The sequence below is a fragment of the Triticum aestivum genome, chromosome 3A (genome assembly GCF_018294505.1).
Source record: "Triticum aestivum cultivar Chinese Spring chromosome 3A, IWGSC CS RefSeq v2.1, whole genome shotgun sequence".
NCBI classification, from domain to species: domain Eukaryota; kingdom Viridiplantae; phylum Streptophyta; class Magnoliopsida; order Poales; family Poaceae; genus Triticum; species Triticum aestivum.
In genome coordinates, this window is record NC_057800.1 from 121943091 (window position 1) to 121952836 (window position 9746).

The window sequence follows — 9746 nt, forward strand, 5'->3', positions numbered from 1 at the left end:
GCATATATGAAAAATCAAAAAGATCATCTTTTATCTCACCGACCGAATATTCTCTTAAGAACGCTAGCTTTCGGCTTCACCCAGTCTGAGGTACACATCCGGCTGACCCGTCAGTAACAATCGCAGAGGTGCTCCCTTTACCACCTAGCCGAACAATCAGGAACGTAGGGGTAAGCACAGGAGCCAGGCAACCCAGCTTGGCCAAAACTTAAGTCATATCGATGCATATAATGGTGAAGAAAAAGGTACATGTAGAAGTTTGACGCATGTGTTGGGCGTGAAGCCCGTATAAATAAGCTTCTGTTAAAGAAGCCCCCAGGTTTAATGAGCGCGAGTGGCACATCACTAGGTAAGCCTTTAAGGGCTACAAAAGAAAAGAGGGGAAGGAGAGAAATGTAAGACAGAAAAATGCAAAAAATGGACAGAGGAAGGAGACGAACACAGAGTCCGGCGCTAGGCGTAGAATCTTCGAAGACGGGTGGCATTCCACGGGTTCGGCTCGAGTCGGTTATCCGACGCATCTCGCAGACGGTACGCCCTGCCAGTCAGGACTTGGTCGATTATGAATGGACCTTCCCACTTGGGCTTGAGTTTGTCCTTTTTCTTATCCGGCAGGCGTAGAACTAGTTCACCAACATTGTAATTTTTGGCCCGTACTTCTCTGCTTTGATATCTTTGGGCCTGCTGTTGATAAAATGCGGAACGGGCTTTTGCCACGTCACACTCCTCGTCCAGGGCGTCCAAGTTGTCCTGCCGATCGAGCTCGGCTTCTCTTTCTTCGTACATGCGCACTCTAGGTGAGTCATGAATAATGTCGCAGGGCAGGACTGCCTCTGCGCCGTACACCATAAAAATGTTGTGTATCCGGTGGTGCGATTTGGCATGGTCCGCAGCCCCCACAACACGGAGTCGAGCTCCTCTACCCAGTGCGTGTTAGATTCCTTGAGGGACCGCACCAGTCTGGGTTTAATGCCGCTCATGATAAGACCATTTGCACGTTCGACCTGGCCGTTGGTTTGTGGGTGATAGATGGAAGCATAATCGAGCTTGATGCCCATGTTTTTGCACCAGAGTTTTACCTCGTCGGTGGTAAAGTTTGTACCATTATAGGTTATGATGCTGTGGGGGACGCCATAGCGGTGTACCACCTCGGATATGAAGTCAATCACAGGTCCGGATTCGGCCGTTTTAACAGGCTTGGCTTCTATCCATTTGGTGAATTTGTCCACCATGACCAGTAAGTATTTTTTCCTATCGGTCCCACCTTTAAGGGGTCCGACCATGTCAAGCCCCCAGACCGCAAAAGGCCAGGTGATGGGTATAGTTTGGAGTGCGGTGGGTGGCATATGGCTTTGGTTGGAAAAAAGTTGGCAACCAGCGCATCGTTGGACTAAGTCCTGAGCGTCTTCCCGGGCCGTCGGCCAATAAAAGCCTGTACGGAAAGCCTTGCTAACAAGGGACCGCGCAGCGGCGTGGTGACCACCGAGTCCGGCATGAATTTCAGCCAGAAGGTTCCGCCCTTCCTCTTCGGAGATGCACCTTTGAAGGACTCCGGTAGTGCTTTTCTTGTAAAGCTCTCCCTCATGGACTCTATAGGCTTTAGATCGCCGCACTATGCAGCGGGCCTCGTTTTGGTCCTCCTGGAGTTCCTGCCTAGTAAGGTAGGCTAGGAAAGGTTCTGTCCACGGGGCGATGACCGCCATTATTACGTGGGCTGAAGGTGTAATTTCATTGGCAGGGCCTCCAATTGTGTCAGATTGTTCAGCGTCGAGTGGTGCGGTTGGGTCCGGGCTGTTATTTACGGGTTCCCCCTCCCATGTTACGGATGGCTTGAACAATCTTTCCAAAAAGATGTTGGGGGGGACTGCATCGTGTTTTGCTCCGATGCGTGCCAGGACGTCCGCTGCTTGATTGTTTTCTCGGGCTATATGGTGAAACTCTAGCCCTTCGAACCGAGCTGACATTTTTAGGACGGCGTTGCGCTAAGCTGCCATTTTTGGGTCCTTGGCATCGAAGTCTCCATTTATTTGGGATATCGCGAGGTTTGAATCCCCGCGTACCTCTAGGTGCTGGATACCCATGGATACTGCTATCCGAAGACCATGTAGGAGGGCCTCATATTCGGCTGCATTGTTGGAATCCATGTACATGATCTGGAGCACATATTGGACTGTGTCTCCTGTGGGGGACGTCAGGACAATGCCGGCCCCCAGTACGGCCAATATTTTGGAGCCGTCGAAATGCATAATCTAGTTTCAGTATGTGCCGTACTCTTTAGGGAGCTCGGCCTCCGTCCATTCTGCGACGAAGTCGGCCAAAACTTGCGATTTGATAGCTCGCCGTGGCTTATAGGTTATATCAAACGGGAGGAGCTTGATGGCCCATTTTGCAATCCGGCCCGTTGCGTCGCGGTTGTTGATAATATCGTTGAGTGGTACTTCCGAGGCTACTATTATGGAACACTCTTGAAAGTAGTGTCGTAGCTTCCGGGATGCCATGAATACCGTGTATGCAATCTTTTGATAATGCGGGTACCATGATTTGCATGGAGTGAGGACGGTGGATACGTAGTAGACCGACCTTTGAAGGGGGAGTTTGCGTCCATCCGTTTCCCGCTCGACAACGAGCACTGCGCTGACAACTTGATGTGTTGCTGCAATGTACAATAACATTGGTTCGCCGGTGTTCGGCGTGGCCAGGACTGGGTTTGTTGCCAATATGGCTTTTATTTCATCAAGTCCGGCCGTGGCGGCCTCCGTCCACTCGAAGTGTTCGGTGCACCGAAGGAGGCGATAGAGGGGTAGTGCCTTTTCTCCCAAGCGAGAGATGAAGCGGCTCAAATCCGCCACGCATCCGGTTAATTTTTGTATTTGTTTGAGGTCCTTTGGGATATCCAATTGTGACAAAGCTCGGATCTTGGCTGGATTAGCTTCAATTCCTCTACCGGATACAATGTAGCCCAAGAGCTTTCCGGCTGGAACGCCGAAGACGCATTTTTTCGGATTGAGCTTGATGTCATATTTTCGGAGGTTATCGAATGTAAGCCTCAAGTCGCCTATTAGAGATTCGACATGTCTTGATTTGACAACCACATCATCCACGTACGCCTCCACTGTTTTGCCAATCTGATTTGCCAGACATGTCTGGATCATGCGCTGATATGTTGCGCCGGCGTTTTTCAGCCCGAAGGGCATTGTGTTGAAGCAGAATGGGCCATATGGTGTGATGAATGCTGTTGCAGCTTGGTCTGATTCTGCCATCTTGATTTGATGGTAACCGGAGTATGTGTCGAGGAAACACAACGATTCATGTCCTGCGGTGGCATCGATAATTTGATCGATACGGGGGAGGGGGAAGGGATCCTTTGGGCAAGCCTTGTTAAGGTCTTTAAAATTGACACACAGGCGCCAGGATTTGTCCTTCTTTGGTACCATTACAAAGTTTGCTAGCCAGTCCGGATGTTTTATGTCTCTAATGAATCCGGCCTCCAATAACTTGGCTAGCTCTTCTCCCATGGCCTGTCTCTTGGGTTCGGAAAAACGCCGAAGGGCTTGTTTGACAGGTTTGAATCCTTTTAGGATATTTAAGATGTGTTCGGCCAGCCTGTGTGGGATCCCTGGCATGTCTGAAGGGTGCCAAGAAAAAATGTCCCAGTTCTCTTGTAGGAACTCTCACAGTGCAGCGTCTACATCAGGGCTCAGTCGTGCCCCGATGGAAGCTGTTTTATTGGGGTCCGTTGGATGGACCTGGAATTTGACTATTTCGTCAGCTGGCTTGAAGGATGTGGATTTGGATCTCTTATCGACTATCACATCATCCCTGTTAACCGTGGAGCGCAGCGCAGTCAGTTCTTCGTCCGCTAAGGCTTCAGATAGTACTTCAAGGGCTAATGCGGCCGTCTTGTTTTCGGCGCGGAATGCTATGTCCGGATCACTAGCTAGAGTGATAATTCCGTTCGGCCCGGGCATCTTAAGCTTCATGTACCCGTAATGGGGTATTGCTTGGAAGATTGCGAATGCTTCCCATCCCAGTAAAGCGTAATGTCCGCTCTTGAACGGGGCCACCTGAAACGTGACTTCTTCGGACCTGTAATTATCCGGCGTGCCGAACACCACATCTAGTGTGATTTTTCCTGTGCAACGCGCTTCCCGACTGGGGATTATTCCTCTAAAGGTTGTGCTGCTTCGCTCGAAGCGGTTCCAGTCTATTTCCATTTTTTGAAGGGTTTCCTCATAAATGAGGTTCAGTCCGCTGCCTCCATCCATGAGCACCTTGGTGAGGCAAAAGCCGTCCACTATGGGACTAAGGACCAATGCGGCTGGTGCTTGAGCTGTTCGGAATTTAGGTTCATCACTTGCGTTGAAGGTAATAGCAGTGTCGCTCCATGGATTTATTGATGCAACTTGATAGACTTCGGCTAGGCTGCGGAGTGTTCTTTTTCACACATTGTTTGATGCGAAAGTCTCGAAGACTGTGAGAACGGTACTGGTGTCCTCGGGCTGGTTTTCTGCGGCCTCCCGAATTAAGAGGTCCTTGCCAATTTTGGCCACCTGCCGGAGTATCCAACATGCTCTAAGGCTGTGGGTTGGTTTGGAGTCCTCTGTACTATGAATTCTACAGGGTCCATTGAGCCACCTTTCCAGTACGGTTCCATGCCCTATAGAGGGTTTTGGATTTTTGGTGTTTATCTCGGGTGTCCTATGACGATGCACCCTCTTAGTTCGGACGGGATTACTATTCAAGGCCGGATTATCCCAAAATTTTATTTTGGTTTTCCAGGCGCTTTATATCGCACAATATTTTTGTACTATGGACGCCAAGTCAGCGAAGCGTGTAATATCACGACGACTTACGGCGTTAAGGATTCCCTCGTCCGTGCAATTACTGCAGAAAATTGAGATTGCGTCTTCCTCGCGGCAATCCTTTATCCTATTCATAACCAGGAGGAATCTGGCCCAGTAATGATGTACTGTTTCCTCGGGCTTCTGCCTGATTCGGGAGAGATCGCTTATGTTCGGGTGGGCAGGTGTCGTTGAATCTGAAACCTTACCCAATCCAAGATTCGGAGGTCGAAGAGTTTCCGAACTCTGAAGTTCGGATTTTTGTATGTTGTCCAACGAATCTAGCCCGTTGCCTGATTCTAAGCTCAGGTCTTGAGTTTCATCCTCCGTGGGTATCCGTCTTGGAGGAGTCGGGAATTCGAACGTAGCTAGTCCTTAAAATAGATGAAGGGTCGCCGCACTGCGCCTCTACCACGGCAACGTGGTGGGTGACTTGGGGAGAGTCAATTTCTCTTAGATCGGGTTTAAGCCCAACCTGGTCGTAATCCGTAGCGACCCCCAGGGCGGTGATGCGATCCAAGAGCTCATTTACGGAAGAGAGCTCCATTGGATCTAGATGCTCGACGAGCTCCGAGCTGACGTGTAGGTTTCTTTTGATGACGCGAGAGGTCACTGTCGGTGCAACAGCCGAACAGGCGGTCATGAGGAAACCACCTAGCCGGAGGGTTTGTCCGATAGCCAAGGCTCCCTTAGCAACGGCGTCGTCTTTAAAGATGGGAGAAGGCATCCTTCCTGATTGTGACGGCACAGAGGAACTCTCAATGAAAGCACCAATGTCGGTGTCAAAACCGGCGGATCTCTGGTAGGGGGTCCCGAACTATGCGTCTAGGCCGGATGGTAACAGGAGACAGGGGACACTTTGTTTTACACAGGTTCGGGCCCTCTCGATGGAGGTAAAACCCTACTCCTGCTTGATTAATATTGATGATATGGGTAGTACAAGAGTAGATCTACGACGAGATCAAGGAGGCTAAACCCTAGAAGCTAGCCTATGGTATGATTGTTGTGTATGGAGTTGATACTGTCCTACGGACTACAACCCTCCGGTTTATATAGACACCGGATAGGGTTAGGGTTACACAAAGTCGGTTACAATGGTAGGAGATCTTGAATATCCGCATCGCCAAACTTGCCTTCCACGCCAAGGAAAGTCCCATCTAGACACGGGACGAAGTCTTCAATCTTGTATCTTCATAGTCCAGGAGTCCGGCTGAAGGTATAGTCCAGCTACCCGAACACCCCCTAATCCAGGACTCCCTCAATGCCCATCAATATTATCAGACAAGAGATCTTTAATAATAGCAATATTAGGTTCTACTTTAACTTGCTCAGGAGCTGTATAAGTTCTAATATTGCTTTTACGAACAACAGTTGAAGCTTTAGTATGATCCTTTACTCTAACCGGGAAAGGTGGTTTCTCAACATAAGCAGTAGGAACAATAGGATCATTATAAGTGACAGTCTTTTCTTCAACTTTAATAGGTGCAGCTACTTTTACTTCTATGGGAGGATGATATTTAAACCACTTCTCCTTAGGGAGATCAACATAAGTAGCAAAAGATTCATAGAAAGAAGCTACTATCTCAGAGTCAAGTCCATATTTAGTGCTAAACTTACAGAAAATATCAGTGTCCATAAAAGATTTAACACAATCAAACTTAGGTGTCATACCTGACTCTTTACCTTCGCCGAGGTCCCAATCTTTAGAGTGGTGTTTAATTCTATCCAATAAATTCCATCTGAATTCAATAGTCTTCATCATAAAAGAGCCAGCACAAGAAGTATCGAGCATGGTGCGATTGTTATCAGAAAGCCGAGCATATAAATTTTGAATAATCATTTCTCTTGAGAGCTCATGATTGGGGCATGAATATAACATTGATTTAAGCCTCCCCCAATCGTGAGTGATGCTTTCTCCTTCGCGAGGCTAGAAATTATATATATAATTGCGATCACGATGAACAAGATGCATAGGGTAATACTTTTGATGAAATTCCAATTTCAATCTTTTATAGTCCCACGATCTCATATCATCACATAGCCTATACCATATCAATGCGTCTCCCTTCAAAGATAAAGGGAAGACCTTCTTCTTAGCAACATCATCGGGTATACCTGCAAGCTTAAATAATCCACAAACTTCATCCACATATATTAAGTGCTCATCAGGATGCTTTGTTCCATCTCCTGTAAATGGGTTAGCTAGCAGTTTTTCCATCATACCTGAAGGAAATCCAAAAGGAGTTTCATTTTCAATAGGTTCCGTAGGGTGAGGAGCAACTATTTGCTCTACTGGACGGGGTGAAGATACCCTGAACAAGCCCCTCAGAGAATTACTTTCCATAGTAACAAGTGACAGTAAATTTCAGCACACTATATAAATTTTTCCTTACCAAATTCCACCTACCAAAGGCGCTACACTCCCCGGCAACGGTGCCAGAAAAGAGGCTTGATGACCCACAAGTATAGGGGATCTATCGTAGTCCTTTCGATAAGTAAGAGTGTCGAACCCAACGAGGAGCAGAAGGAAATGATAAGCGGTTTTCAGCAAGGTATTCTCTGCAAGTACTGAAATAAGTGGTAACAGATAGTTTTGTGATAAGATAAATTGTAACGAGCAACAAGTAACATAAGTAAATAAAGTGCAGCAAGGTGGCCCAATCCTTTTTGTAGCAAAGGACAAGCCGGAACAAACTCTTATAATAGGAAAAGCGCTCCCGAGGACACATGGGAATATCGTCAAGCTAGTTTTCATCACGTTCATATGATTCGTGTTCGATACTTTGATAATTTGATATGTAGGTGGACCGGTGCTTGGGTGTTGTTATTACTTGAACAAGCATCCCACTTATGATTAACCTCTATTGCAAGCATCCGCAACTACAACAAAAGTATTAAGGTAAACCTAACCATAGCAGGAAACATGTGGATCCAAATCAGCCCCTTACGAAGCAACGCATAAACTACAGTTTAAGCTTCTGTCACTCTATGAACCCATCATCTAGTTATTACTTCCCAATGCCTTCCTCTAGGCCCAAATAATGGTGAAGTGTTATGTAGTCGACATTCACATAACACCACTAGAGGCTAGACAACATACATCTTATCAAAATATCAAACGAATACCAAATTCACATGACTACTAATAGCAAGACTTCTCCCTTGTCCTTAGGAACAAGCGTAATTCCTCACAAAGAATATTCATGTTCATAATCAGAGGGGTAATAATATGCATATAGGATCTGAACATATGATCTTCCACCAAATAAACCAACTAGTATCAACTACAAGGAGTAATCAACACTACTAGCAACCTACTAGCAGCAATCCCGGACTTTGAGACAAGAATTGGATACAAGAGATGAACTAGGGTTTGGAGATGAGATGGTGCTGGTGAAGATGTTGATGGAGATTGCCCTCTCCCGATGAGAGGAGCGTTGGTGATGACGATGGTGATGATTTGCCCCTCCGGGAGGGAAGTATCCCCGGCAGAACAGCTCTGCCAGAGCTCTAGATTGGATCCGCCAAGGTTCCGCCTCGTGGCGGCGGAGTCTCATCCCGAAAAGTTCCTTCTGATTTTTTTCTCATCGAAAGACTTCATATAGGAGAAGATGGACGTCGAGAGCCACCAGGGGGCCCACGAGGTAGGGGGCGCGCCCTTGGAGGGGGCGCGCCCCCCACCCTCGTGAGCAGGGTGTGAGCCCCCTGACCTTCATCTTTGGCGAGGATTTTTCTTTATTTATTTTAAGATGTTCCGTGGAGTTTCAGGACTTTTGGAGTTACACAGAATATGTCTCTAATATTTGCTCCTTTTCCACCCTAGAATTCCAGCTGCCGGCATTCTCTCTCTTCATGTAAACCTTGTAAAATAAGAGAGAATAGCCATAAGTATTGTGACATAAAGTGAAATAACAGCCCATAATGCAATATCGATATAAAAGCATGATGCAAAATGGATGTATCAGTGGCCCCTGGCAAATCTACGATGATCCTATCATTTCGCAATCGCATTCTCTTTATACATATCCATAGACTAGGTACTACTTACCTTTATTCTCCTCGAGCTACCTCTTGGAAAGGCCGAGCTCGTCCTTGGACCCTTTAAGGTCCTGCTTCAGTGCGGCGACCTCCGTAGTTAGTGCAGCAGAGGCCAGCAGCGAAGCCTGCATACGCATATTGTCATACTTATATTAGACTCCTGCGATATTGTTTGATCCTCCATTCGGCTTTTCTTTGTGAACACCAAACAGAGCATCAGGGGCTACTGTTTATGCGGTAATATTTTCCCCCATATTTCAAAAACTTACCTCAAAGCCTGTTAGAAGGCTGGCACAGGCTTCAGTCAGTCCGTTCTTGGCGGACTGAACCTTCTGGACCACCGCACTCACAATAGTGCGGTGCTCTTCGTCGATGTAAGCATTGCGAAGCGCTCCCAGCACATTGTCCAGTGCCTCTGGATGGACAGAGCTCACCGGCATAGGCGTCTTGCCCCTTTTGGAAGGAGGCTGCCTGCCCGAGTCTGGAACCACTGGGGATTCCGGCGCGGTGTTCGGCTGAGGGCCGAACTCGGAGCCCTCGGGAGCCTTGCTCCCTCTGCTCCCGGAGTCCGGAAGGTCGCCTTGAGGCGCCTCCAGGACTGTCTCCCCTCGAACCGGTGCCTCTTGAGACAATACCTCAGCATTGTCCGTAGGGCAAGGGGAGGTGGCGCTTGGAAGTGGATTGCTATCCATATCCGACGAGCCCAGGGAGCCGTCTGACGATACGTCGATACGGGCTCGTGGCGGTCTGCATAGTGATAATTCGGCGTTAGGAGAGGCAGTGCGACAAAGGTATGCTATGAGTTACTCTGGCATCTGAATACTTACGACTTCGCCAGGGGTTTGAACCTGACCAGCCACTCGTCTT